Here is a 3,772-nt window from a genome sequence, read left to right as displayed (position 1 = left end):
GCAGAGGAGAGGGGCTGCCCGGAGCTGAGCAGCAGGAGAGGTTGCAGATGTCCATGGGAGTCCTGCGTAGGAGATGTGGCTTTTGTGGGAAGCGTGGCTTTTGTGGGAAGCGTGGCTTTTGTGGGAAGCGTGGCTTTTGTGGGAAGCGTGGCTTTGCGGGATCCCTGGCACTGCTTTCCCTGCGCAGGAGCGGGGCAGAGGCGTAAGACGCCGTTCGTCTTGGGAGCGAGGAGATCCTGCGGGAGCAGGACATTGTTGGCACTGGGGGGAAGAGGCCGCCCCACCACCCGGGGGCGGGGGGGGGGGTTCCACGAGGGACGCCCGCCCTCTCGCCCTTGCTGGCTTTAGGCAGGGGAAATCTCCTGTGTTTTCTGCTCTGGCTCTGCATTTGAATGGGAAAGAGCATTCCCTGTTCACTAATGTGCATCATCAGTCTTTCAAAGATGCTTGATTTCTGTTTGATTCTTAATTATTATAATAGTTAAGGTACTTAACATGCTTTAGTGATTTACTTCATTTAATTGGATGTAGTGATTAGAATATCTTTTATATTACCCTCACTGCAGTTTTAATTTAAGATTATAATCTCATGGTTCTTTTCAGCTCCTGTAGCTTTCGTTTAGATACTTTTTTTTCCTTTTCGGATTTCATTTTGTGTATTCGTTTTTCCTTTTTTTTTCTGATTCAGTAAACACGCTGCAAGGATGATTTCTCAGGCAACCTGAGTGGGGTTATAAATTCTTTCATTTAGTGCAGACGCTAATGAATTAAAAAAAAAAAATACGAAAATGATGCATGAGATCATAGTCAGCCTCTGGAGTTGTCTGTTGCTTTTTGCAGTCATTTATTAGAATTAGGGGAAAAAAAAAAAAGCAATTATTGTCTTGATGGGGCCTAGAGGGACCGTATGAAATAAGGAGATGGAAAAATGATGGTGTAACATCCTCTCTGTGTCTGTCATGTTCTGCCGTAGTAGATGGGTGATGTACGGATTAAGATTTTAGTATTATGACCCAGGGTGTGAGATTTTGGTATTATCACCCAGTGTAGGAATTTCTCTGGTTGAACTGAAGCCCGAGGCTGGAGGTTCAGCCCCACCGCCCCGTGCTGAGGGCACCAGCACAGGCACTGGGGGGAGAGGGTGCTGGGAGCCGGGCTGCAAAACTTAATTCTGTGTAATTTGAGGAACGAGCAAGCACTTCTCCGGAGGGACAGTGGTGGGTTCTCCAAATTACTTTGAAATGTAGAGTAGCATGTTCTCTTTTCCTCTTGGTGATGCACAAAATCACACGGGTAATCCAGCTGCCTTGTCACTGCAGAAATATATAGTATCTGTATTTTGTCTCCTTTATAGTGCCAAATCCAAAGTGTCCTCCAGCGCTATCAGTGCTCCTTTCAAAGGGAAAGGGCCAACACAGATACGGGCACGCACGTGACGCTCGGAGGATTTACAGGTCCAGCAGGAGAGAAGCGGTTGCTTTGTAACAAATTCCCATTTGCGATTAGGCTAAGAAAGCCCCGAGATCCATTTTACAGGCTTTTCTGTGCTCAGAGGTTTGGCCACCTGAAATACATGGAAGCAGTAAAGCACGTTATCTGCTTTCTCTGCTCTTCGCCAGTGCTGATACTGTTATTGCAGCAGCAGGTTTTTAAAAAAAAAAAATATATATATATATATTATTACAACCTAACAGTGATCCTGTTCAAAGAGAATAAAGGGCTAGGTCCCCAGGGCAGCGCTCCAGCTCCTGCCCAAAAGTGGCCAGCTCGGAGAAGGGAAACGGGGCTCGTTGCCCCCCGTGCCCCACCAGCTTCTGTGCTGATGGTGCCTGGGGCTGGAGCCCAGCTTGAAGCAAAGGGCCTCTTCCTTTTTCTGTCCAGGACTACTAATTAGGCAAAAGCCATGGGTACACACAGGGCTTCAGAAAGAGCCTTTGATGCATTGGTTATTTAGCCTGTCTCATTGCACTGGTGTGCACCGGCACTGTACGGCCTTCCCAGCCCCTGTGAATGCACCTTCCGAGCCAGACCCCGGTGCCTTTAATCACTGCGAATAAAACTTTATTCTGGGAAGTGTCCCAGTGAAATCAATTAGGTTTTGTGTAGAGCAAGGAGCTGCTGCACACGACTGCGGGTACCAGAGCCTGGCCCTGGGTGACCACGGCATCTGCTCTGACCGTACCGGAGCATCACAGCGCTCAGCGAGGAAAACGGAGGCTGTCACGACATTAACATGAAATATTAAAATGGCTCCGATCTTTGGAGCTGCCAAGTATGGGGCCTATAATACATGTCCTAAAGCAGTCAAACTGTTGTTATGAGTGCAAAAATATTAACAAATCATTGGTTATTTAAACGGAATCATTTAGGGCTCATCTGGCTAATGAGGAAGAAAAAACTGAACCGAACACTTCTTTTCAGCTTTACGGAGATGTATGAGATCAGCTGTTCATAGGAAGCTCTCCGTGTACGTACCTCGTTAGCTCCCTTGTGTAAAATTCCTTATCTGCGTCTTATTATACTTTCATTAATTAAAGCTCCAGAATTCGGTATTTTTTGCTAGCTGTTCTCTCAGCATGAAATCTGGCTAATTCTTCTGCTATTGGAAACAAAGCTCAAAGATTGAAGTTTATTCTTATTGTGTTCTTTCAGTTATTTATTTCATATTGCTGTCATGCATGGATGAATTTATGTGATGCTCTGATGACCTTTAGAAATTCTTCTGATTAAATGCTGTTCTACTTCATTATGACATTTCTGTACTTGTACTACCAGATTTGATGTGTACAGCTTAATAACACAACCAGACATGAATGCTAATAACTTTACAATTCATTGCATTGCTATTTTTTAATGTAGATGAATTTTAAAACAAGTTTCTCTTGCTGCAGGCTTACATGAATCATATAAATTAGAAGGTAACGAAAGAACATATTAGCATTTGTTAGCCTGGATGCACAAATTTTGTAGTAACCATTTTAATATGTACTACAACTTTTCCAGCCTCAAGTTTAATATGTACTACAACTTTTCACCCTCGATTTTTCAACCAACATCGTAATTGAATTGGTTTCCTTCTTGCCTAAGGATAATGATTTTACACTGATGGAATCATTATTAGATTCTAAGGATTATACTGATGTTGCCTGCTTTACATAGAACTAAAAAAAAAAAAAAATAATCAGTTATTCAACCGCAAAATGCTTTTACACGAAGGCTACTGTAAGTCTGAGATAGATGAACTAATTATTGTGTTTAGAGTTGTTGTTAATATCCAGCATCCATAACTGGAGCAAACTTCTTGACATAGCTCTGTGCGGTGGACGTGGAGCGCTTTTGAAAACCCAGCCCCGTCGCCTGTTCTTGAAGTCTGGCGGGTGGTAACGTGCTGCTGTGGAGCTGCTGCTGTGAAAGCATGTGTTCCTCCAGGCGGGGGACGGCTCCCTGTGGAGGTCCACAGAAATTACTCGGAAACCTCCTCATCGGCAGCCACATCCTCTGGTAGGGGGACAAGAAGCAGAGGAAAAGTTGGAAGAGAGGGGAAAGAAGAAGGCATTAACTAGGGGACAAGTGTCTTTACCGTAGGGATCTGGTTATCCTTTTGGTTCGTGTGTGGAGGGTCTGCCTGTGCCCCGCCACACCTTCCTAATGTTAAACCAATGTTTTAACTGGTCCAGAATAGGCGAGACCCAGCTCAGCCGCTTCTGCCATTTTATGCCTGCACGTCCAAGCACTGCTTCTTGGATGTATGGAGGGAAAAGAAAGTCCAGGT

Source organism: Egretta garzetta, unplaced genomic scaffold (genome assembly GCF_000687185.1).
Source record: "Egretta garzetta isolate BGI_Z169 unplaced genomic scaffold, ASM68718v1 scaffold228, whole genome shotgun sequence".
In the NCBI taxonomy this organism is placed as follows: domain Eukaryota; kingdom Metazoa; phylum Chordata; class Aves; order Pelecaniformes; family Ardeidae; genus Egretta; species Egretta garzetta.
Note: the sequence above shows the minus strand (reverse complement) of the source record.